Source organism: Delphinapterus leucas, chromosome 19 (genome assembly GCF_059928025.1).
Source record: "Delphinapterus leucas isolate spDelLeu-1000000601 "Yukka" chromosome 19, BTC_Dleu_Yukka2, whole genome shotgun sequence".
Classification (NCBI taxonomy): Eukaryota; Metazoa; Chordata; class Mammalia; order Artiodactyla; family Monodontidae; genus Delphinapterus; species Delphinapterus leucas.
Window position 1 is genome coordinate 57,127,398 of NC_143147.1, and position 27,448 is coordinate 57,154,845.

The 27,448-nt window shown below is 43.0% G+C and overlaps 1 protein-coding gene and 1 pseudogene across 9 annotated transcripts in view; both read right to left on the minus strand.

Moving 5' to 3' along the window:
• The window catches only part of PITPNC1 (phosphatidylinositol transfer protein cytoplasmic 1), a 256,157-nt gene that overhangs the window by 180,227 nt on the left and 48,482 nt on the right, over window positions 1–27,448 (minus strand). For 4 of the 9 annotated variants that reach the window (XM_089901458.1, XM_089901462.1, XM_089901461.1 and 1 more), the window contains one exon: window positions 1–27,448. This exon is cut by the window's left edge and continues 37,437 nt beyond it; it is cut by the window's right edge. The exons of the other annotated variants lie outside the window; for them this stretch is intronic. The gene's annotated coding sequence lies outside the window, so the exon portion shown is untranslated. 9 annotated transcript variants of the gene reach the window in all.
• LOC149746782 (RNA-binding protein 4B pseudogene) lies at window positions 23,844–24,408 on the minus strand (annotated as a pseudogene).

The following is a 27,448-nucleotide window of genomic DNA, read 5'->3' on the forward strand; positions in this document are numbered from 1 at the left end:
TGTGACTTTTGATATTTTATTTAATATATCTAGGAAGCATCACCAAAAGAGTAATTTTAATATTGCCTCTAAATTCAATTAGAGTGGTTACGTTTTTATGGCAGAGTAACATTCGCAGGGCCATTCTTTAATACATCAGTTATTAAATCCCACAGTCCCTTAATCCACATTGCAGACTAATCTCACGCGTGTAAGCCGCCCTTGAAAAGCCATCTCTCAGCGCAGGGCTCACAGAGTATGATAGCTTTTGCTTTTCTGGCCTAAGAAGTCATTTTTTTTCCCCTTGACATCTTAAGAGTCATCTTCAATAATTTTTTTCCTGTAGTTCCAGTGTCTCTCAAATCCTGATATGCCAGACTGACTTGGCAAGTCTGTTCTTCTCCCACAGAAACACCCATCAGCTGCTGCTACTGCTGACTCCCAGGCACATGGTCTGGCAGATACCCTGTTACAAAATAAATCCACAAATCCAGACGAAAAGCCAGGCGCTTCCCAGCATGCTCCACGTAATTCCCACTGTGCCTGTGACAGATGCTCCCAGTAGCCTGAGCACCAGGAAACCAGCAAACTCACACACACACACACACATACACACACACACACACACACAGAGTCTGGTCAAGTGGTTGGGAGTGAGAACCCAGTGGCTACGTTCTACCAACTTTAGGTAAGTCACTGGGTCTCTCTCTGCTTCCCTATTTGTAAGATGGTAACACTCAGCGTAACCACCTTCATTGACACAATGAGCAAGAATCAAAAGAAGTTCTAGTTCTTAGGGTGGCATCTGAAATTTTTATTAAAGCCTTCAGTCTGATTTCTTAGGGAATTGGACTCATTTTTACAGGTCCAGAAGAATAGGCAAAGCAAGCACCAGCAAGTTCTAAATTAGGGTTCCACTGCTTTAAGTATTTTTTTCAGAACAAGGTCGATGTAAATTAACAATGACAGCAGCCCCTAGAGGATTAATCCGGCTTATGTGGTAACTGAACTAAAGATGAATTCTTTGATATAAAGTCAAGATGGTTCCAATTTAGAATGACGAGATAGTTCAACAAAGGCTTATGTTTTTAATCTGGAAAAAGTTGGCTATAAATGATCTCAAGCTTAACACAAATCTAATTAGGCGAAGCTAGACAGTGGAAACTAACACAAGCATCTATCACATAGGCACTTTCAGAGCTGGGTATCATGCCCATGTTACAAGCAAGGAAACTGAATAAAGAAATGGGTTAATAGGGGTGAAGGGAGAATGGCTATTCCATGACAAGTCAACAGTCTTGGCTACATTTTACTTCTCTTCCATTATAAACAGAGCTATATTTTGAAAATTAAGATCTACGTGCTTTTCAAGTAGAAAAATCAAAGTATAAAGTACTAAGTCTGCCCAGGCTACCCACCAATCCAAGCTGTTGGTACTTCCCTGGGAACTTCCCATCCTCCCATTCTGCCCTCAGATGGGTAGGCAGGTGATGGATAGATGGGCAGATGGATTTATAGTCTTTGAAAACAATAAACCTATAGGTCATGAAACATTTTCCAAAACATTTGGACCGATTAAACCAGAATCACACCCCCAAAGAGACAATTCATCTTAATGTTGATCAAAAAAGGAGAAGAAAATTATTTTTTTAAAATGGGGGACTTCCCTGGTGGTCCAGTGTCTAAGACTCCGTGCTCCCAATGCAGGGATGCAGGGGGCCTGGGTTCAATCCCTGGTCAGGGAACTAGATCCCACATGCCGCAACTAAAAAGATCCCGCATTCTGCAACTAAAAAGATCCCGCATTCTGCAACTGAGACCCGGCGCAGCCAAGTAAATAAATATTTTTTAAAATGGTATGGCTCGGGCTTCCCTGGTGGCGCAGTGGTTGAGAGTCCGCCTGCCGATGCAGGGGACACGGGTTCGCGCCCTGATCCGGGAAGATCCCACGTGCCACTGAGCAGCTGGGCCCGTGGGCCATGGCCACTGAGCCTGCGCATCCGGAGCCTGTGCTCCGCAACGGGAGAGGCCGCAACAGTGAGAGGCCTGCGTACCACACACACATACAAAAAATGGTATGGCTTTTCAGCTCTTTGACCACTTTTACAATAAGAAGAAAATATTATATTTTTGTTGTCACTGTGAGATTTCAACTCTCAGCGCTCTTAAATAATGGTAAAAAAAATAAAGAGAGAAACTGAAATTCTTTATCTTGAGATGTGTTGGCAATGAAACTTCCTACAAAACTGGCTGCAAGTCCAATTTCTGCCCCCTAACGTGTTTATTATTACTATGAATCAAGAACATCTCTGCAAATGTTCGGTAGACAAAGCATCAAGAAAGGGGCAGGCAAAAAAAAAAAAAAAAAAAAAAAAAGAAAGAAAGGGGCAGGAAGAGCTGGGTTATAAAGATGGTGCCCTCACTCCCACTTCATCCCGATGCCAACCCGTCACTCCCACAGGTCAGGAGCTGTGAAAGTATTGCCCTCTCCTCACTGGAGTTTCTATCTGAGGTCCCTGTCACTGGTGGAAAGTAAGCTGGCAATCCCCAGAGGCCTAAGATAAAGGGAGGCATGGGGTGGTGTAGTGACCTGAGGACAGAAAGTCAAAGCATGGTTCTGAATTTTGCCACGAATGAAGGTGACCTCAGCAAGTGACTTGACCTGTCTGCATCTCGGTTCCTCATCTGCAAAATAAGGCAACTGGATCACCCAAGTTTTAAAGTTCTTTCCAGCTGTAGAAATCTTTATTATGAGAATAAGCACAATTTACAAAACAGCAATGTTCAAATCTGGGCCTCATTTGCAATGATTCTTGCCCTATGGGGCTTCTGCAACCTGAATTTCCTGAAAACGAAACAAAACAAAAAAAACCTAAAGCACCAAACAGTTCTTACTGTCTTCCTTCAAACATTTTTGTTGCATCTCATGAACTATCAGGGAAACACCAAATCACAGGGCAATTGGATTCCAACATGTCTTAAGTGATATTTGCGGTGGATTAAAGAAGGGACTAACAACAAGGACCTACTGTATGGCACAAGGAAATACATTCAATATTTTTTAATAACCTATAATGGAAAAGAATCTGAAAAAGGTACACTTGAAACTAACACAACATTGTAAATCAACTATACTTTAAAAAAGAAAAAAAAAAAAAGAGAAAAACCCACCATTTGACTTTACCAAGTTTTATATATAAAACCAGAACATTTTTCGGTTTTAACAGCCTAAACTCTACAGACTTGAAAAATCTGACACTAGGCAAAAGATAATGCAAAATCTGATCCTATTGTGAAGGAGGTAATATATCGTATGGTTACTAAAAATATATCAAAGATAGAAAAATGTCTATCCAAAGGAGAAAGAAAACCCCTTTATCTATATTATACTTCTGGTTTCCCTTCCAAACAGGTCTAGAAATACCTCTAGATAATCATATTTTAAAACTTTAAAACTGTATTTTTTTAAGTTTATTTTTAAAGTAACTGATAAATTATTGTTAAGAGCTTTATTCAAATTGTAGCCGTTCTGAAATATTTTATGATAAGATCACTACAGGGACTTCCCTGGTGGTGCAGTGGTTAAGAATACGCCTGCCAATGCAGGGGACACGGATTCGAGCCCTGGTCCAGGAAGATCCCCCATGTCGCGGAGCAACTAAGCCCGTGTGCCACAAGTACTGAGCCTGCACTAGAGCCCGCAAGCCACAACTACTGAGCCTGTGTGCTACAACTACTGAAGCCCACACGCCTAGAGCCCGTGCTCCACAACAAGAGAAGCCACTGCAAGAAGCCCGCGCACCGCAATGAAGAGTAGCCCCGTTCACCACAACTAGAGAAAGCCCGTGCGCAGCAACAAAGACCCAACGCAGCCAAAAATAAATAAATAAAATAAATAAATTTATTTTAAAAAATAGATCAATACAGATTTAACAAGGAATTACAATGAACAACAGCTGACTGAAGGTCAATCAGAGTCTTACTGTTAGGTCAGTAGGAAATTATGATTCGGTTCCTCGATGGTGTAAAAGGAGATCATACTACTGTAAAATATCACAAAACATAAATAGTTTTTCTTCTTCCAAAGATACAAGTAATCCTCGTAGCTCAACAAAGCAGAATTGCAAACTTTTCAAATCACCTAAGCCTTATTCCACGATCCTAGCCAATTTTCTCTTCTGTATTGATCTGGCTCCTCTTTTGGCCCTTTGCATATAAGACTTTGAATTATTATTGGTCTAGTTACTATATCAAACTGTAAATCCCTTGAAGGCGGTATCCAAATTTTATACTTCCTCTGTACTCTTAATTTCTAAAGGAAGTGCCCTCGGAAGGCATCTAATCCAAAGTTCTATCCCTTTAGAAAAAATTTATATTATTTTTTCTTATACAGGTAATACATTTAGTACAGACTGAAAGCTTTCCAGCAAAATTCATTTTCTCCTTCCTCTGTAGCATAGCGTTGTTGCAGGCCACAATAGATGCCTATCAGAATTTTGTTCCCTGCCTGCCTTGTAGTTGGCAGTTGAGTTTAGTCATGTGACTGTGTCCCTGGAAAGGCATGTGAGCTGAAGTGATGTGTGCCACTTTGGGAACAGAGTCTCTTCCATGCCCCCTCTTCTTCCTTGTGACAGCACCCAGCCTTGACCATGTACAAGACGACAAGGCCCTGGGACTTCCCTGGTGGTCCAGTCACTAAGACTCCACGCTCCCAATGCAGGGGGCCCGGGTTCAATCCCTGGGCAGAGAACTAGATCCCACATGCCGCAACTAAGAGATCACATGCCGGAACTAAAGATCCCTATGCCGCAACTAAGACCTGGCACAGCCAAATAGATAAATAAACATTAAAAAAAAAAAAAAAAAAAGATGACAAGGCCCTGGGGAAGGGGGGAGCCACAGGATGGAAGGAACCCGGGATTGTGAATATCTGAACGGAAGAAAGCCCCCTGCATATCTGGAACAGCTACCTCAAATTGTTAAATGGGAGACAAATTCATTAAGCCTCAGTACTGTGGATTTCTTAGCAGCTTGGCTTTTTACTCTAACTAATGCATGAATATTTATAGTGGAAAGGATGAGAAAATACAAGAAGCAGAAGAAAAGTCACCTGGACCCTACACCAGGGGTCCCCAACCCCTGGTCCGCAGACCAGTACAGCAGAAGGTGAGCAGTCCGCAAGCGAGCGGAGCTAGCGAAGCTTCATCTGCCACTCCCCATCGCTCCCCATTGGTCACATTACCGCCTGAACCATATTCCCCCCTCCCCTCGCCCCATCTGTGGGAAAAACTGTCTTCCACAAAACCGGTCCCTGGTGCCAAAAAGGCTGAGGACCACTGCCCTACACCACCTAAATAATTATTAACATTTTGGGGTAGTTCCTTCTCGACTTTTCTCTATGTCTATAGAAAAACCACATACACATAGTTTTCTACAGAAATATAGCCTCCCTCACTTAACATCATCGTCTATCTAATATATTAATGTATTTTTTCTTTTTTTTTTTTTTTTGGCCGTGCCACACATTTTGCAGGGTCTTAGTTCCCCAACCAGAGATTGAACCCAGGGCCCTGGCAGTGAAAACACTGAGCCCTAACCACCGGATGCAAGGGAATTCTCTAATATTTTTCTGTATCAAAAATACATATAATTAATTTTAATGGCTATATAATATTCTACTGCTTGGATTTATCAAAATTTATTCAACTAATTTTTCATTGTTGGCCACTTGCATTTTTTCCTTTTTTTTTTTTTTTTTTTTTTTTTTGGCGGTACGTGGGCTCTCATTGTTGTGGCCTTTCCCGTTGCAGAGCACAGGCTCTGGATGCGCAGGCTCAGCGGCCATGGCTCACGGGCCTAGCCGCTCCGCGGCATATGGGATCTTCCTGGACTGGGGCACAAACCCATGTCCCCTGCATTGGCAGGCGGACTCTCAACCACTGTGCCACCAAGGAAGCCCGCATTTTTTCCTATTAAAAATTCTGTTATAAACAACCCTGCAGAGAACATTTTTATATACAAACCTTTACATATCCATCAGGTTTTTTTTCCCCCCAGGTCTCTATTCTCAGCATATCTTTGCAGACAAAGATGTTCCCTCTTTCTGGGGACCTGCATTAAGTCATTATGTCTGATAGGTGTTTGCAAGGCTGCCTTCATTCATTATATTTTTGAACGAACTCCTATTTATGTTTTGTCAACCGGAAAAACCAAACAAGGTCCAGCTCCCCACTCAGCACCCAGAATAAGTAACTGACTCCCTATGCAGTGTCAGGCAAACTCCCCCTGTACAATGCAGTCCTGGCTAGTAACATGCACAAAAGGGAAAGCAGTAGTAGACCTTGTTTCCTGCTGACAAACCTTGATCTACATCTGTGTTGCCAATTACTTGTCCAACAAACCTGTTACTTTTTTGGAAATAATAAATAATTCAGAGAAAGTCATTTTGAATCCTCTGACATCTGTTGCTTGTAATGACTCTGAATTATTCATCAGTTAGCAAAAACAGCATTAATTAAAGAAAAGGACTGAGGCAAACCATGGAAATAGAAACGAACACTGCAGAAGAAAATGCCTTTACTCAACCCATACTCACTTGTCATTGACAAATATCCAAAGAGCCCGCCAGTCCTTGGAATTTAAAGGAACTGGTACGCTTAGATACCAGAAGGCATGATCCAAATGAGGATCACTATTTCATGTTTCCAAACTTGCTTTGTTTTTTCTCCTTCAGAAAACTCCTTCAACGTTCTACCTGCTCGGTTCTCTGAGTTTCAGAAAGTGTTGTGGTATTCAAAGGGAAAGGAAATTTACTAATTGAGCTGCAAAAGAATTGCAAGAGGTATCCCAGATCAAGTCATCCTATGCTCATTTGTACACTGAATTTTAGATATATTAATGGTAGAGGTCCCCGAAATCAAGGACGGCTCAATTCATCTGGCTGCTACCGCCTGATCATTTATTTCCATGACGACACTGGCACTTCCTCCTGACAAAGCGCTTTCCTGTGGTAAAGAGCAAAAGAGAAAATACCTTACAGCCTGGCTGCCTATTCTACACCACTGGCCGTGGGCTGATTCTTCCCCCAGTCTGTCTCTCTGCACAGGGAGAGTGATACTATATTCTGTAACACCCTCCACTGTAAAAGAGCCTACGGACTCTGTCTGTGTGGAGGGAAAGTGTGAGCTGAAAAGAAACGCGTTAGAGAGTTTACACAGCACTGTTTGTAAACAGATGCCTCCAGAGGTGGGGCCCGGGTGTCTCAGTAACTGGCTTCTCCGGGACCAGAAGAAACAAGCCTCTCTGGAAAGGCAAGGTGGGGGGGAGCTGTGGAGGGTGGTTTGAATCGGGAGATTTTCCGGAAAACCTATTCCTGTGTATGACTCTGGTGACTTGATCAGTTAAGGATTTCTCGACTCCGAGGTTACCTGGCCTCCAGCTCCCCCTACTCCGGTACCAACTGCTGGGGTTGCTGTGGGCAACAGAGTAGAAACGCTGGACAGAGAACAGAGTGGCTGGAAGAGGAAGGGGGAAAAAATGAAACCCAACAAGACTGAAGAAAGCCACAAGCCCCATTTGGGGTCTTTTCAAAACCTCTGAATTCAGAGGCATGACAAGCACCTGGCAAGGTCTTCTTGCTGGTAGCCACTAATGAGTGGCTTCCGTGCAGAAATGATCATTCCAGTCTCTCCAGATCGGGTGCACAGAGACCTCCCAACGCTTCCAGAAAAAGAGACACAGAAACCCTCCATGCACTTCTGAATCCTCTTTCAGTAACATCCTTTCAAAGGATATCAGAAATGGGGACAAACCTCCCTTGTTTTTTCCCAGTTTGGTTTGTTATTGTTTTGTTCCTGCGGGGAGGAAGGTTGGAAGAGGGAGAGGAGATGGTGGAGGGGAGCTTGGAAGTGAGGAGAAATGGTTGGCTCTGCCCAGCTCAGACTGGCCCTTCATCAAAGGGGGTTTGTTGTTAAAAACAGCAGAGGACGGGTGGAAAAGAAGCCAAGGCTCTCAGTTTCCCAAAAAGAGGCTGAACAGGGACTTCTGTGTCTCTTTCAGGCACTACCCAAAATGCAGCTACAGATTTAGAAAAGATCACTCGTATAGCATTGGATTTGAAGAAATGAACTAAAAAAGATCTCTTTTAGAAAGACAATGGATGCATTTGCTGGGTAAGAGGTCCCTCCACCGAAACCCAGCTGGGGTTGGATGAAGCCTGTCTGTAACGTCAAAAAGTTTCCCAGATGCCCTCACAGGCTTCATTTCATTCAAATATTCAAAAAACAAACACTGACCCAGAGTACTTTCTCTTTAGGGGGAAAGAAAAAGGCGTAGTACCTCCTTCCTTTCCAATCCAAGCGGTCTCTAAGCTAGAGGTAAAGTGAGAGTCTTAGGGGCTAAACACAAGGTGACCCTTTCATCACCGGCTGATCAGGGTGCCATCACTCTTAACAGGCAGAGCCTGGAGGCACCTAGGCTGGAGTCTTGGTTTGGTGACAATGCTACGACGCACCCGGGAACTGGGGTCTGTGAAAGCACACTCTACCTGCGAGCACTGAACAAGACTTTTAGGGGGAGGAGGGGAGCACCTGTGTTCTCAGTCTAGGAGAACTCATAGGGCAGGGGGAAGCTGGAACCCTCAGTGGAGGCCACCCAACCCTCGAATGCTGTCTGAATGGTAAAAAAAAAAGCTGGAGTGCCCAGTGGAGATACCAATGGACAGCTCAGAAAATCTTGCCTCAGAGGCAACACCCAGTATTTCCAAACTTCACCTGGGAATCTTGTTACAGTGCAGATTCTGATTCAGAAGTTCTGGGATGGGGCCTGAGATTCTGCATTTCTAACAAGTTTCCAAATGATGCTCTGCTGCTGGCCTATAGACCATACTCTGAGTTGTAGCAGTTCAATCCAGGCAACACATTAGAATCACTATAGTTCTGAAAGGGAACCCCCTGACCCAGTCCTTCCCCTGCTCAGTTAAATCAGTATATGTGGCAGTGATGCCAATCACTGGGCTTTTTCTTAAGTACCCCAGGTGAGTCTTATGTGCAACCAGGGTTGAGGATCCACTGGCTGGACTAATTCTGGCTCTCACTATCAACTAGATATGTGGACCCAGGAAACTTAATCTCTAGGAATCTCAGTTTGGTATCAGAAAAAGGGGATATGCTGGCCGAAATGGATTGGTATAGAAACAAATGTGCAGTATTTGAAAGCACTTTGAAAGAAGATAAAATACAATAGTTATTTTACTCATCGAGTCTTAGTTTCCTCGGTTAGAATGAGTTCATAGTGTCCCCGACTAATCAAATTTCACAAATACCAGCTCCGTGTTAATTCTATGGAAGAGACTGTTTTTAGCTGAGATCTCCTTGCTGTTCTGTTAACACCCCAAAGCCCAATGCACTGGGATTCTTTCTTAAATGACAACTGACTCATCAATGGATTTTAGGTCCCAATGGCATCCTAGCCAGTACCTTGAAAAATCCTCCTAAAATTACTTTAAATATGGATTCCCGGCACCCACCGATGACTGGTGCTGATCTACGAAGCAAACCCACATTACTGCCCCGCCCCCCACTCTTCCCCTGTCCTGCCAATCCCAAGCTCCCTGGGTGCAAGGAAGGTTCTCTGCTGCCAATTTTCAACTTTCTGTGCAATGAACAAAGCTTCGAAGGGCATCAGTTCTGCCAACCACCAATAGATGGCATCAGCGGTCGTGCAAGGTCGTTTCAGCCTCCCCCTCGTTCCTCAATCTGTCATGTTTGCTATGTTTGAAATGCAGTGTCTCGTTAAAAACTAACTGAAGGTAAAAAGGTTAAAAAAAAAAAAGTCAAAATGCAGAAGTGTCTCTGGATAATAAAACGAGAGTTGTAAAGGACTAGGAATCCCCGCCATCCCCGGCTCACTCAGGAAACAACTTTACCAGCAACCGACGTGCACCCAAGCTAGGTTAGTGTCATGTTGCATTTAGAACAAATGGGCTTTCAGAAACTCATCGGTGAGAAGAGCTTCTTGTCCCCAGCTGACATCACATCGAAGCTGATTCTCAAACGCACACAGAAACCACAGAGAAAGCAAAACAACCCACCACCAGAAGGCAAGGCTATAACCACAGCAACACTCGCCAGAACAAAGACCCTCTGAGAGAAGCAGAGCTCCATTTCCTCTTGTGTGCTGAGAACATCATCAGCTGTTCCCAAGAACCCCCCACCCACTTATCACCTGCGGCCACGCTGATGTTCACGCCAGGGCAGCTGAGTTCTCTGTGCAGGAGCTCAGGTAAATGCCATCGTCTTAGTCTTTCAAAAGTAACACTCAGGAATTCTGTGCATGGCCAGCATGGTGTATGCTATTTCAGATCACTGGTTCTCAGCCAAAAGCCATTTTATTCTCCAGGGGACATTTGGTGGCACCGCCTCCAACTTGGTGGCACAGGATACATTCTGGTGATCACACTGGGGAAGCAGGGGAGGATGCCACTGGCATCTGGTGAGTGGAGGCCAGGGATGCCACTAAACACCCTACAGTGCACAGGACAGCCCCTCACAACAAAGAATGAGCCAGTCCAGATGTCAATAGTGCTGTGGTTCAAGAAAGCCTCCTCCAGAGGCCAGGAATTTCCGCCTAGAAAATTTAAATTCCAAAAGCCAATTTCCTACTGTCGTCACCAAAAAACATCCTGACCAAGAAGACAAAAGATAATTAATGGGAACTCCTTCCTGAGAAAAAAAGCAACCTTCCCAAGCTTTCTTTGTCCTTGTTTTTGAGAACAGAGTGTCCCTCATTTTTGCCAAGGCCCCCCCCTCTTCTGGACCTCATTCTCACCGGCCTTCTCAGGAAATTGTCTTCCTCCACCACGTCCTCCTCCTCAGCATCCACACCCTCCCTCACCACCTCCCTCTACCTGGTTCAGAGAGGCTGTTTTCCCCTTTTAAAAACACCTCTCACCTAGAGAATAACATAAATACCTGTTGAGTCTATACTGATATAAACAAATAAGAGGATAAATAAATGGAAGAGAAGGGACAAAACATCCTCACAGAAGAATTCCAAGAAATAAACATAGAAGGAATGAAAGAAATAGAAAACCATTAACAGAACATGATGGTAATAATGGCTGCCGGTGAGATCCACTGGTAAATGTTGAAAGTTTTTAAAGGAGAAACAAGTTTCTTGCATAGCCTCAAAGCATCTCTCCAAAAGCATTTATTAATCACTGTGGTGGTTTTAGCACCCCTAAACAACCTTTTTTTCATGCTCCTCCCTCTACTAGGTAGAGCTTAATCCCCCCCACCTTGAATGTGGGCTGGATTTAGTGACTCACTTCTAATGGATGGAGTAGGTCCCAGGGACAGCTTTCTAGACTATCAGGCTGACCTATGGCAGTTCTATTCTTAGAGGTCATGGAGATATTTTGACACAATATCCAAATGCACTACACACCTGGCTGTGGCTGGCAGGTGGCTTTGATGCAGAGATAGTGTAGCGTTTACCCTGAGTGACATTAACTTGTAGAGCAAATCTGGTTGGGATGCAGGCAAAGCAAACCTTATAACATGCCTAAAGCGACAGGTTGGTGTAGCGAAAGAACAATACCTGGTTCCCAAATTCGAAATTGTGTAACTGCCATTCAATCACCGACCACGGCCACTTCAAAAGCCTTGGTGACAACATCCATTAAATTAATACCCCAGCCACTCTGGGTCAGAGTAAATATGAAACAGGTACACCTGAAACCTTTCTCACTCGTCCACAGCTCCCTCTCCCCATCTTGTATCTGGAAAGAAATCTGAGGTCAGGAAAAAAAATCTGGATGCCTCAAAGCCCTTTTCAGCTAAAATGGGAACAAAAGCAGGCTGAAGAAGGAATCAAGTGGACCTCAGCACAAGAATGCCAGCTTGTTATTTTGCAAACAGTAGGATCAAAGCCCTGCATATAGGAGGAAAATAGTTTGGGGCAGAAAATTAATATTCACTGCTGAGACCTATTTGCCATGGGTTGACTCTGGAAGCAAATGGTTGAAAGATGGATCAGGATGAAAGCCTTCATGATCTCCCATCCTACCTCCCACCAACACCAGGGACCACCACTCCTCCCAGAGCCAGCGAACCCCCAGTGGGGTCCAGCTCAGCCACAGGTGCCAGAAGGCAGGGGCATCTGATTCTCCCCTCCTGTGTCCAGGAGTAAGTTTTTCAAGGGAGGGGGGCCGAGGACACTGAATTTGGAAGGGCAAAGGACTGCTGTGAAGAGGGACACTTGGAGGAGTGGTGAATTGTGTTAAAGGGAATGAGTAAGAAAAGGTGAATGCCTGGCCCTATTCTCTGCTGGGTAAGGCCAGAGTGCCCTGCCTGTATCCCTTTATATCACGTAAGGTTTGCTATAAGTGTTGACTGCTAATGGGTCCCATCTGGCCCCCTAGTCTGTAAAATTGCCTTTGGCCTATGGGAGCATCTCCACCTAGAAGGTTATACCTGCCCTGAGGGAGGCCCATAACCGATCAATGGCTGACATGGGAGAGGGAAACAAAAGGCTGGCCCCTGGGCAAGGGGAGACAGAGCTCCCCAGAAACCCAGCTAAAACTCCTCTTTCCCCCACTGCCCTGCCACTCTCCTCACCTCCACCTCCTAGGCCCATATATCATCTCCATGAGAATCCCTCAACTTCTAAACAATCTGACCCAAGACATTGGGAATTAAACTTCCTTGAAGTTTTAGAGGTTTCTGGTAGATCCAGGGAAGAGGATTTCCAGTTCAAGGACTCCAGTGCTCCCTTGAGGACAACTAGGCAGAGAAGGTTAAGACCCAAGCCCACCGATGCCCCAAGCACCAGAGAGAAAGCTCATGTCCTGGTTCTCCCTTACTCAGATTGGAGAAAGGACATCAGAAGGAGGTGCCCCCCCTCATACCTGGGTGACAGAGCCATGTCCTAAAAAGATCCTACTACAAAAGGCTGATTTTGCTAGTTCCTGGACACTGTGTACTCAAGTTGGGAAAAACTCAACACTGGCAAATCCAATCTCACAGATCACTTATAAGGCAAAAAAAGAGTTACGTCAGCTATCAAGTCTTTTTCAACAAGGTATTTAAAATGGGATTTCACGCTGGTGCTACAATTGAGGCACAGATGATCTTCCTTGGTGTTTTTCAAGGCCTTTTCCTCTATACCGGATCAGTAGGAAACTCTCTCCTTTACACTCTACTGCCTTCCCTCCTTCCCCTTTCTCACTGCCCTGTGCTCCTCTTTGGGCTTCCTAGGATCACCTCCCCCATTTCTCATCTTAGGGTTGATCTCTGGGGACCACTCTAAGACAGGTATACATCCAATAATGTAAAACCTTAAAATCATAGTTCCAGAGGGCATACTCCCAGTGAATAGCCCAAGAACACAAAGCATGTGTCTATGACCTAACTAGTTATAATTTGCTAAAGTACTTGATTCTTGGGCAAAGTAGGTTAAAAGCCAGAGAGTTGTAAAAGAGTGGTCTGAAACAGCCTAAGAACTTTATACAACTCATAACAATGTCCTTCTTTGGTGCAATTTTACGTTAGCTTTTAAAATTAGCTTTCATAGATCTTTGCCTGGCCCATTATATTTCAGATGCTGAATTTAGGACAGTGTTCAAAGATTTTTATGGGGCCAGTTCACGGTTTCAGTTCCAATTTACCATTTTTCCTTTACTGACTTCCTTTTGGAGTTCACCTGCATATGGGTCCTTAAGGACTAAAAAAACCAATGAATTAATCAAAGGGAAAATGTTCTGTTTCTCCCGTTTAGAAATTCATTGAAATATAGATGAAGTCCATCCTGAACAGCAGGACGTTCTGAGCAAGCCATCAGCCTAAATGCCTTTATGAATAACTATTATGTTATAAGCTCAAAAGTTCTTACATCTCAGCCAGATGAATAATCAGGCCACTAGTGAACACAGGGAAGAAAATGAATATAATGCAGGTCTATATTTTTTTTTCCTCTGCTTGTCTGGACACATAAAATATCTTTTTACTTTTACCACCAAATACACATTCAGGTAGCTTCTGGTATCAGTGATGCTTCTCGACTCTAAGTTAAGGACTTCTGGAGGCTGAATTTGCTTCCTCCAGCCTCCAAAGCACTATGTGAAGTACCAAATCATTACACCATGAAGGCAACATCCTGCTTAACTTGTAAGAACTATTAGTATGGGCTCAGGGAAAGCTGATGCTGCCACAAATGCATACTGTGGAAATACATGCCACATATTCAATTAAGAAAGTGATTCATCAGTATTGTAACTAAGTATTGAAAAAAATCAAAACTGGGCTTCCCTGGTGGCGCAGTGGTTGGGAATCCGTGTGCCATTGCGGGGGACACGGGCTCGATCCCTGGTCCGGGAGGATCCCACATGCCACAGAGCAGCTGAGCCCGTGAGCCACAACTACTGAGCCTGCTCTCTGGAGCCCACAAGCCACAACTACTGAAGCCCACACGCCTAGAGCCCGTGCTCTGCAACAAGAGAAGCCACTGTGATGAGAAGCCCGAGCACCACAACGAAGAGTAGCCCCTGCTCGCCGCTACAATGAAGCGAGAAAGCCCGCCTGCAGCAATGAAGACCCAACGCAGCCATAAATAAATAAATAGATAGATAGATAAATAAACAAAAAAGTAACCCAAATCAAGCTTTCAATTCCCCCTGCCTGCCAATCAGAGGTACAAAAAGAAAAATACTATCAGTGTTCATCTCTCTTTAGCTATTATAAACTGTTACTTGCTATGCAAAGGCATTTACAAGTCCAAATTACTACAGGATGCTTATGGTTTTAAAAAATACAAATGCTACATACGATTAGTATATTACTATATATACGTGTGTATATATAAATATAATCTATGTATTTGTCTATAATTATTTAGTGATCCAACTAGTCTTTTTCCTTGAAATATGCCATTTAGAAAATACCATTACATCATGTAAATAATTTCCCTGGCTCCACCCCAACTGCATAAAAGCAGCCTTTTTTCCAGTACAACGTGTATTTGGAAAGTGCCTGCTTTGTGGTGTTCTTGTCCAGGTCACCATACTTAAGCACACGATAGAAAAAAAGGAAAAATCAAAATTGTAGCTAAGCTCCCTCCTCCCAATTCAGAATCGGCAGAACTCTCCTTGTCAAAGGACCAAACACATGAACTTCAATGATGCGAGCCGCTGACAACACAGTCATCTTTAAATTCAAGCAGTACATTGTGAAAGCAAATGGAACTGCTACCCAGGTGAGAAGTGGAAGAGAAGTTCCCCAGGGAACAGTGATGGGCAGGAAGTCCAAGGACCAGGTTGAGTGCTGGCTGTGTGACTGACTCTGCGATGACGAGCAAGTTATAACATACTTTGAGGCTTCAGATTCCTCATCTACAGTTAAAACACCGGATTAAATGGTCTAAGGTTCATGCCAGGTCAAAATTCTCAGATTTTTAAGACCATCTCAACACCTGGTCATTGCTGAGACTCCACGACACTGATCCTGACTCCCAAGACTGCACTGTGGTCGCTGAAAAGATTTTGCTTGTCACTCTCCAACACAATGGGATGGGTTTGGAGCAAAACAGGAAAGACATGTCCTATATGATATGCATGTGGTCCCCTTAAGTGAAAGAAAATTACCTATTTCATTAGTTCCCAAAGGATATGGAGTACCTTTATTCTAAGACAGACCAGACTGACTCAGGCACTGCCCTGACAGCTATATATTATCCTGTGCTGTTGTATTGGGACCTATTATCTATTTGACTCATGTAGGAAGATTCTAGAAGCTTTTTCAAAATGGGAATACAGAATATGTTCTACTTCTAACTTGAATAATTTGAGAAATCAGTGGCATTTGCTCTTCTCATATACACAGTTTAAAGCAAGAGAATCAAAGAGTTCTGAGCCCTAGAACAGAAATAAAGGCTAACCCCTGCAGCACAGTGCAGAGGCTGCGAGAATACTCTGGCATCTTATCCACCTGTAATGAACAATGGCTATCCAGAGGCTGACAGAGAAAGTATGGAAAATCAATGAGCATTCACTTTGACAGACAATTCTGGGGGCAGAATACCTGTCACCAGGTAATAAATCACTTCATTTAAGTTTATCTTTTTAGCAGTGCACAGTGGATTATACCCATACATCACTTCAGCCCTTCTTTTCTGCCCTGTTGACAAAGGACAAATTGAGAAGGATGGTGGGAAAGCTGGGAGAAAGAAGGGAGGAAAACAGAAGAGCTCTGCTCCTAGGCCTGTATAGTAAAAGAAATAATAATGATGATGATTCCGTTTCATTGTTTTCTAAGCATCAGTTCCATCTGTAAAATCTTACGGCACTTCCTGGATTTACCAATGAAGTGACCATGGGTTGGAAAATAAAGGTAGCTTTTTTTCCAGATCCCTTAGGACATACTATATATCTACAGTCTCAATAGGATCTCAAGCACTTGGCTTTTCTAACAATGGGTGAGTTTATGGGTTTCACTAATGATACTGCTTAGAAACTGGGACCCTGAGAAGCCTTGCAGCACAGAACTGAATATGGTAAATGGGACTTCAGGTGCAGCAATAGGGTGGCAGATTAAGACAATGTGGAAAAAACCCTCCCACTACAAATACTTAAGAATGCTGGGTAAAATATGACCTGAAAAAGAAAGGGAAAAACTGAGTGAAAGCACGTGGATTCTGAGACTGCTTTTGTAACTTACAGACTTGCATTTTAAAACCCAAGTGGACAAAGGAGGTGGAACCATGGGCTGCCATGAGGCACAGAGTTGGAAATAAAACACTTGAGGAGAGGCAGGATCCTCAAAGAGGGGCTTCCTCAGTGAAGACTGGGGGTGGGGGGGAACTCATACCCTAGAAAAGGGGTCCAAGAGGACAATTTTGTGTGCCCCTGGGCTCTGAGTGAAAAAAAGAAACCTCTCCTCTGAAATATGGATATCCAGATCTGAGCCTTGAGCAGAGTAATCCAGGAAGTTCCAACCTAAGAAATTAGCAGAAACACTGGCCCCAAGCCAGTGATACTCCTGAGATCTCTAGAAGAAGCAGTGCAAATTGTTCTGGAGGGGGCCTGTTATCAGGTCACAGAAAAAGTAATCCCCACTCAAGATCAGCTTATAAGAAAATTTAAAATTACAATATATCATGAGAAGAAAACAGCAAACACAACAAACAAGATTGTTAGAATTCCAGGAACTTGGGTAATTCCCTGGTGGTCCAGTGATTAAGAATCCACCTGCCAATGCAGGGGACACAGGTTCAATCCTTGGTCCGGGAAGATCCCACATGCCACGGAGCAACTAAGCCTGTGTACCACAACTACTGAGCGTGTGCTCTAGAGCCCATGAGCCACAACTACTGAGCCCACATGCTGCAAGTACTGAATCCTGTGTGCCTAGAGCCCATGCTCCACAAGAGAAGCCACCGCAATGAGAAGCCCATGCACCTCAACGAAGAGTAGCCCCCACTCGCCACAACTAGAGAAAGCCCCCATGCAGCAATGAAGACCCAGAGCAGAAAAAAAATAAATTAATTAAAAAAAAAAAGAATTCCAGGAACTTGGGATAATAAAATTAAAATTTGAAAAAGAGAATAAAAAATAAATATGCTTAAAACTATGAAAGACATAAAAGTAGGAAATAAAACCCTGAGGAAAAAAATACCAAAAACAGCCAGGTATGAAAATAAGCCAAATAGAACTTCTAGAAATAAGTATTATAATCACTGAAATTAAAAAGTCAACAGATATGTTAAATAGATTAGACACAAGTAAAGAGAGAATTAAGTAAAATGGAAGACAGATTTGAAGAAATTACCAAGGGGCATCACAGAGATAAAAGGGGCATGAAAGAATAGCTCCTGGAATAGGGAGTACAATGAGACTATTCCGACGCATTTAATGCAAGATCCAGATGATGCAAATAGAGAGACTGTGTTAGTCTGGGTCCTCCAATAAGCAGATGCCAAGAAAGGATGTTGGGAAGAGAAGGAGTGGGCAAGGAGAAACCTCAGACCAGAAAGTCATGGCTCAAGGACTCCCCATTAGAAGAGTCCTATATCCTACAGGATGGGCTAGCACTAGTAGCCACATCTTACTAAGCCAGCAACCAGGAACAGCCCAGGGGAAGCGTGGCTTTTGAGTGAATCCTGAGACATGGCATCTGGGGTCAGTCAACTAGGCTTCCCACAGCAGGAGATCTGAGAGGCACATTTTCATGGCTACTGACATGAAGGGGAGCAATATTTTTAAAGATAATAGTTAAGGATTTTCCAGAATTGTAAAAGCCATAAATCTCCCATGTAGAGAATAACAGCAAGTTCTGAGCAGAATAAACCAAAACAAATCTACACATGCTATAGTTAAATGGTAGAATATCAAAGGCTATAAAATACCAAAAACAAGGAGAAATTTAAGTTAAATGAAAAGCAAACAAACTGGTAGGGGGGATGACTGGAGTTAATTTTAGACTGCTTTCTAAGAACACACATTTAAGAATAATAAAGCCAGTAGAGGAAAAAAGGGAGGAACTGATAAAACTCAATTCAGTAAGAGACAGGAAATAAGAAAAAGAAAGCAAAGGAAAAGTATGGAAAACAGAAAACATGAAATAAGAGAAATAATTTAAAATATCAACTGTTACTATAAATGCAAACAGATTAAAATAGCTGGTTAAAAAACTCAGACTGGATTTTTTTTTTTAATTTAGCCATATGCTATTTACAAGAGGTTCTTGTAAATAAGAACCTCTTACTTACTTTACCAGTAAGTAAAACCACTTACCTGTTCTTACTACTTACACAATTTCTTAGCCTTTTGCAGATTGATTGCTCTCATCAATGATATGAGATTCCCATTATCATCTGTAGAATGGGATGATAATGACAGACTTTTTTTTTTTTTTTTTTTTTGCGGTACGTGGGCCTCTCACTGTCGTGGCCTCCCCCATTGCGGAGCACAGGCTCCGGACGCGCAGGCCCAGCGGCCAGGGCTCACGGGCCTAGCCGCTCCGCGGCATGCGGGATCCTCCCAGACTGGGGCACGAACCCGTGTCCCCTGCATCGGCAGGCAGACTCTCAACCACTGCGCCACCAGGGAAGCCCCGACAGACTTAGTTTTTAATCTGTAACATGTTTTTCTTAAAATAACACAAGCAAGTACAGCAAAATGTTAACACTTGCGTAATCTTTCTGGTGCGTACGTGGGTGCGAGTTTCATTACTGTCTGTACATTTTAATCTATTTGAATTGTTTCAAAAATAAAAATGCTTTCACTGTTTAAATCCATAAGCCCAATAACCAAGTAAAAATATAAGACCACAGTAAATGACAATGTTCTTATACACCACTTGGGAGGGTATAGAACTATACACCTTCCCTAGGGAACAATTTTGCAAGATACACCTAACTTAAAAGATATAGATTACTCTTGGGACTTCCCTGGCAGTCCAGTGGTTAAGACTTCGTCTTCCTATGCAGGGGGTGCAGGTTCAATCCCTGATCAAGGAGCTAAGATCCCACATGCCTCTGGGCCAAAAAACCGAAACATAAAACAGAAGCAATATTGTAACAAATTCAATAAAGACTTCAAAAATGGTCCACATCAAAAAATCTTTTTAAAAAACTGTAGATACTCTTTAACCCAGGGACTGAATTCTTGTAATTTATCCCAAGGAACTAATCAGAAATGTGTACAAACATTTGTGTATTAGTTTACACCTGAGTTATGTCAAATGGTGAAAAGTTCAAAACAACTTCAATGTTGTTGGGAACTGTTTTAGTAAACTGTAATGCATCTGTATAACAGAACAGTATGCAGTCATTAAAATTCAGGTTAAGGTTATAGAAGGTTATTAGTGACAAGTATATATTAGTAAGTGAAAAAAGATACAAAGCAGTATGCATAGTATGAGTTTGTTTTAATTTAAAAAAATATGTGTATATATATATATATATATACAAAGACAAGGGACCACCAGTGAAGTACTTCTGGATGGTAAAGATTCTGAATGACTTTTTTTTATTGTGCTTTTCTCTGTTTTCCAAGTTTTCTGCAGTGAGCATATGGTGCTCTGCAATTAGGGGGGAAAAGCAATCGTTACTTCTAAAGTAAGTGGCAATAATTCCAGTTTATACTCTAATGCAGGGGTCCACAAATTATATCCCGCAGGCCAAATCCAGCCTGCCACCCTGCCTGTGAGTTAGGAATGGTTTTACATTTTTAAATCATTCAAAAAAAAATCAAAAGAAGAATAGTATTTATAAACTGCCATTCTAATCTAATCTTTGTATTTAATCTTTACAACAACCTGTGAAGTAGGTACTATGACCCATTTTACAGATGAAGGAACAGAAGCTCCTAGATTGGTCAGGTAAGTAGTCAAAGATCTCCTAGTTACTGAATCTTTGCTGAAATTCACACCCAAGGAGTCTTACCCCAGACCTTATCCTCTTAAGCTGCTTCCTCCATGTGAAAAGTTCTCCACCACTATAAGGGCAAATGCAGCCAGCACAGTCTGGTGAGTTCTCAGGATGGAAGACCACAATGTTTCGGTGAAGCCTCATTGGAGAATGAGGCCCTGTTTCTACCATGATGATAGGAAACACTAACTCTGAACTCCAATAAACCAAAGTATTATCCTCCTCAAAAGAATTCCATTCTTGGGCTTCCCTGATGGCACAGTGGTTAAGAATCCACCTGCCAATGCAAGGGACATGGGTTCAATCCCTAGCCCAGGAAGATGCCACATGCCACGGAGCAACTAAGCCCGTGCACCACAACTACTGAGCCTGCGCTCTAGAGCCCGCGTGCCTACAGCCCGTGCTCCGCAACAAGACAAGCCACCGCAATGAGAAGCCCGCACACCGCAACGAAGAGTAGCCCCTGCTCGCCGTGACTAGAGAAAGCCCACGCACAGCAACAAAGACCCAACGCAGCCAAAAATGAAAACAAATAAATTAAAAAAAAAAAAGAATTCCATTCTTTTTATTAGTAGACCTGTATAACAGAAAATTGTACCCTTTTATTATTATTATTCTGTTTTGAATTTCATCAATAAAATTTGTGGAAATTTGTTTAGTCTCTCATTATGTAAGCACCTACGTAATGTCCTTGATGTTGTGTATTGGCCCAAAAAGCCTAAAATATTTACTATGTGACCCTTTACTGAAAATGTCTGCAGACTCCTGTTTGAATTGACAGAGAAAAGCAAGTGGGGAGAAGCAGAGGTCACAGTATTAATGGAGTCCCCACACCTGGAACCATGGAGTAACCAAGAACCCAAATGGTTCTCTCTCCCAAGCTATTCCACAAGCTCTTAGTCGTTTAGAGACTGTTTCTTTTCTCCTTCTCCTGCTATGTCTGTATTTTTTATCCATTACCTCCCACCAAGGGGTGAGCAAAAAAAAGAAAGTAAAACTTAGTTCAGTCAAGGTTATTGCTTCTTAGAAACTCTGGCAAAAATTTGTTCAGGGAAAGAGACTTGACTTTTATATCATTTCTGAAGTTAACTTATCAGTGTTTTCTGTTCCAAAAATAACTGAGAATTTGGCCACTCATCCTAAGTATGGGATTGTTCATTCATCCACTTACCAAACCCTAGCATAGTGCACAGATCAGAAGATATATATCAATACAACAAAACATTCTATAATAGAAAGCAGTTTTAAATGACTACAGAAAACGCAAATTAAAACCACAATGAGATACCACCACACCCAGTAAAATATCTATAATCAAAAGGACAGATAATACCAAATATTGGCAAGGATGTGGAGAAAGCAGAACGTAAAATATAAAATGCAACAGCCCCTTTGGAAAACAGGCTGGTGGTTTCTGTTAAAGTTAAACATATGACCCAGACATTCAACTCTTAAGTATCTACCTGAGAGGAATGGAAACATGCATCCATACCAAGACTTGTATACAGATGATCATAGCAGTATTTTCATAATAGCCCCAAACTGGAAACAACCCAAACGTCCATCAACACTGGTAACTGGATAAACAAAATGTGGTATATCCACACAATGGAATACTACTCAGCAATAAAAAAGAACCAACTATGATACACTCAACAATATGGATGAACTCAAAAACAGCATGCTAAGGGAGGCCAGTCTCGAAAGACTGCATATTGTATGATTTTATATGACATTTCTAGAAAAGACAAACTATAGATGCAGAAGCGGGTCAGTGGTTGCCTGAGATTGGGGTGAGAGCAAGGACTGTCTACAAACAGGCAAGAGAGAACTTTGTGGGGTGACAGAAAGTACTAAAACTGAATTGCACAAATACATGGATTTACTAAAACTCATCAGTATACTTACAGGTGAATTTATGGTATGCAAATTAGACCTCACTAAAGCTGTTTTAAAACAAAACTACAGGAGCGAAGGGGCAGATATCTGCTCGAGGTGGAAGAAAGGGTAGGGAAGCCTTTAGAAGAGAGAAATTTTGAGATAATATCCTGATAACGGACATTTAGCTGAGGCAGGGATTTAACAGTGTGCAGAGGCAGGAAGGCATGAAAACTCAAGTAGGATTTGGGGAGGGAAAAGAAATAGGTGATACTAAAGGGCAAGCTGCACTTAGAGACGGGGTAAGTGAGAAAACAAGAAGTTGTTAAGAAGTTGGTACTTCATCTCATAGGTCATGGGAAGTCACTACAGAATCTGACGGGGGCTGAGTGACTATCACATTTGAGTTTTAGGAAGCTAACTCTAGAGGCAGTGTAAAAAGAAGATGACTTAGAGATGAGGGGAAAAAAGCAAGAGGCCGTGTCCAGGTAAAAGACACAGAACCAACTATTTAGTTTCTAATGAGGCGGTGGGAAAGAAGACAGTTTCTAATCTTAGCAGCTAAGATGCTGGTGTCACTAAAACAAATAAGGACGACAGGAGCAGAAGCAGTTTTGGGGGAAGGTGGTGACACAAATACTGTTTTAGGTTGATTGTGAGGTGCTGTCAAGATATTCAGGTACAAATATCCAGCAAAGAGTTGCAAAACTGGAAAGAGTCTGGGGTTGACGCTGTGGCTTGGGGAATTCTTAGCAAAGAAATAGTCACTGAAACCACTGAACTGTTAAGATTGCTATGGACTCACATAAACAGCAAGAACTTAGGGCTCAAGATTAAAAAGGCTAATTATAGAGAACTCCCTGGCGGTCCAGTGGTTAGGACTCCTTGCTTCCGCTGCTGGGGGCCTGGGTTTGATCCCTGGTCAGGGAACTAAGATGCGTGCAGCCAAAAAAAAAAAAAAAAACGCTAATTACAGAGTCTACCCTGTCATCCACGCAACGACATTAAGAAAGTGCTTTTCCTTCAGTTGCTGTTCTTTTTTTTTTTTAAGCATTAGAAACGTTTATTTGTCAAAATATTTTATTTAAAAAAAAGTGAGAGGAGTGGAGTAAAGCAAGGCTAAATTTCAGCTAATGTTGTACCACGATCAGACATAAAAAGACAAAACAACAACAAACAAAACCCCAATGGTCCTAGCAATTTCAGAAGATTAGCTTCAGTGTCAAAGTCCAGAGCTAACAGAGAAGAGTAGAGGGTTGCCTGTCACTACATATGGTCATTTTAAAGGGAAAGGAGGGGCATTCCCTGGTGGTCCAGTGGTCATGACCCAGCGCTTTGGGGGTGGGGGGGAGAAGGTTCATCCCCTGGTCAGGGAACTAAGATCCCGCATGCCACGAGGTGCAGCCAATTGAAAAAAATTTTTAAAGAAAATTAAATTTGAAAATTTGAAAATAAATAAAGGGAAAGGAGATGTTGCAGGTAGACAGGGAGAGGGGTCAACTCCTAAAGAAAGCAAGGTAGGAGGGATTCTACTGTACAGGAAAGAGAGGCTGCCAGTATAATCCTCACCTAGGGCTGTGCTGTGGTCTTGAAGCAGATGGGACAAGTAACAGTTGTAGGTAGTTGGACCCGGAAGCTGCTGATGCCACTGCCTCCTAAGAGCGGACTCGGTAAGGCTGCTGGTGGAGCGCGCCCTATGCATCATTGTTACACACGGATTCCCCGTAGCCAACGGTGTCAGGTGTGCACGCTGCTCCATACTGTTTGTTACAGTGCTCGGTGAAGTCCGCCACACTACCTGTACGATCTACTGGGCACTCTTCTGACCAGTGCCCCTCTTTCCCACACTGACAGCTGCCACTCTGGTGTCCTATCCCAGGGGCAGTCCGAAGCTGGCTGGTGGGCAACTGCACGTATGTTCGTGTGCCTTGAAACTCTGTGCTGTCAGGCCCCTGACAGCCCTACTGCATCCTCTGCCCGCTCCACGTGTACGAAGGCATAATCTTTCATAATGTCACATTCGATGACTGCACCATACTCCTCCAACCTGGCCCATAGCTCCTGGTTGGTACAAGTAGGACTGATGTTGCCTATGTGCAACTTGGCTGAAGCTTTGCTCTTTTTCTTTTTTAAATAAATTTATTTATTTATGGCTGCATTGGGTCTTCATTGCTGCACGCAGTCTTTCTCTAGTTGCGTCTCTAGTTGCATTGAGCGGGGATTACTCTTCGTTGTGGTGCGCAGGCTTCTTATTGCGGTGGCTTCTCTTGTTGCAGAGCACGGGCTCCAGGCACACGGGCTTCAATAGTTGTGGCGCACAGGCTTATAGGCTTAGTTGCTCTGCAGCATGTGGACCAGGGCTTGAACCCGTGTTCCCTGCATGGGCAGGCGGATTCTTAACCACCAGGGAAGTCCCTGAAGCTCTGCTCTTATCCTTGCTGCTTCCACGGTGATGTTCACCCTGTGCAGCTTGTTGTGGATGGCATCCTCGGCCGCCACCTGGTCCCCTGTGTGCACAAAGCCGTAGTTTTGTGGCTTCTGTTGTTGTTGTTTGTTTTCTGGCGCAGCTTGCGGGATCTTAGTGCCCCGACCAGGGATCAAACCAGAGACCTCCCTGGTGAAAGCAAGGAGTCCTAACCACTGGAGCGCCAGGGAATTCCCAAAGCTGTAGTTCTTAATGATGTCACATTCCAGCACCTTCCCACACTGCCCGAGTCAGCGGATCGCCTGCTCTGTGCCCTCCTGGGGCAGGTGTCCGATGAACGGCGTCACCGTCCTGACAAGAGCCTCCGCGTGGCGGCGGCGGCGGCGGCTCTGGCGTCTCAGAGAACCCTACAAAATGGCGGCGGGCGCCGAGCCCCGGCGGCGCGACCGGGCACTGCTCGCGCGTCAGCTCACGCACGCGCCACTGCGCACTGCCTCAGGCTCGCGGGCGCCATGTCGCTGTTCTTCTTGTCTGTTTGTTCCTAGCAGACCGCCAATAGATTTTACAAAGAGTTACAGATTACAGGACAAACATGCCAAAGATGATGATCAAACTGGGGACAAATACGTAGATGGGAGAGCAGAATGCAGAACATAACAGAGGCAATTGAGACTATATAGAATCTGCTATCTAGAAAGCAAGGCGCGTGCTTTCGCTGCCTTTGAAACTCTCATATTGTGAATGTGGGTACTAGTCTGCTCTTTCAAGTTAAGAGTACATGGGTCAGAGTCCATCTGTTGCCCTCAGCTCATCCACAACCATCCAAATGCACATCAGTTCTACCATCTTGTCAATAATATAATGTGCAAATTGGCACCCTGGAGATCTACCTTCTTGGACCTTCCCAAAGCCCCCATATGGCTAACACATGGAGAGGACAAATATTTCACAGATTGTTATATACAGGGTACTAGGAAATATAGACAAAAGAACAGTAGGCTAAATGCCAGAAGTCCAGATTCTATATTTTTCCACCATGGACAAGTTAATTATATTCTTTGTATGTACAAATGGGAATAGAATGCACGGATCAGATTTTGAAAATTTAAGGTGCTGCACAGTGTATGGTAATACTGCTTGAAAGTTTGTCATACCCCACACAACCTCCTGTCTACTTAGGGGCCAAATGAGTTAAAGTTGTGCTCTATTATTTTAGGGGAGAGAAGTGTCTTTGACGGTAAAACGTGAATATAATTTACAAGAAATCATGCCTAGAGGTGGAGTACTGCAGTATATCAGATTCTCCTTCTATACGTGACCTTTAATTCTGCTGACATCTATTTCTAGCCTTTGAGTAGGAGAACTTAGAACATGACCTAGAGGCCTTCATTCATCAGGCCCCCACACTCCCACCCACAATGGATGTAGCCCTTCTCCAACAGTGAGTCACCCACCTTCCCCTCTGCTTTCTGCTTGGGTGGCCACCACCAAGCCTTGGACCCTGTTTCCTGGTCTGTCTACCCAACCAGAAAAGAAGTTCCCTGCATGCAGGGTAGAGCTCATTCATTCCTGTGTTCTCAGCACCTGTCAGCATGTAAGGCTCAAAAAATGACCCCCGAGTGAGAGAATGCCAGGAAATCAGGGGGAAAGATGCCAAATGGCACATATTAAAAATAAAATTTTTATACTATTCTATTTTTTTAAGTAAAAATTATATGTACTTAAGGCGTTTGAGATGATGATTTCAGATACATATACACAGTGAAATGATAACTACAGTCAAGCTAATTAACATATTTCTTCTCGAGGTTACCTTTTTGTGTATGTGTGTGATGAGAGCAAAAATTAAATTTAAAAGTCTCCTGCGCGTTGACTGACAGATAAGTGGATAAACAGAATGTGGTACGTACATACAATGGAATATTATCCAGCCTTGTAAAGGAAGGAAATTCTGACAGATGCTACCACATGGATGAACCTACAAAGTATTATGCTCAGTGAAATAATCCAGACACATGATGCCACTTATATGAGGTACCTTGAATAGTCAAATTCATAGAAACAGAAAGTACAGTAGAATGGTGGCTGCCAGGGGCTGGGGAAAGGGGGCACGAGGAGTTAGTGTTTAATGGGTACAGAGTTTCTGTTTGGGTTGACGAAAAAGTTCTGGAGATGCGTAGTGGTGATGGTTGCACAGCATTATGAATGTACTTAATGCCACTGAACTGTACACTTAAAAAAGGTTAAAATGTAAATTTTATGACACATATAATCGCAATTTTTTAAAGTCTCCTGTGCAGTATTCCGTCTGAGGAAGGATACAGGACTGTGGCCTTTGGCGTATTTTTAGGTGGCTATTTCTTCATAAGATGCATTCTTAAATATCTAATTGATAGCAAAGGGAAGAAAACACATTCAGCATTCACACAGCTCAGTGTCCAAATGTCCAAAGTCATTAATTTGGAAAAATACCACAAGAATCATGAAACTGATTCAGAATTTACTTCTAAACCATAAAAGCAAAAAACTAAGTGTGATTTTAATTGGGTTTTCTGGGAGTGTAAGAGGTATCTTAGATGACTTGTTTTTTTAATTGTTGGTAATCACTGGCTACCAGTACTAACCTCACTGCCAGAAAAATAAACAGTTAAGTAATTAAAACATTCAAAACCTGAACTAGCAGAGAAAAAAAGTTTATGTTTCTAACACTTTCCTTTTAGCATCAATTGTGATTCATATATCAAA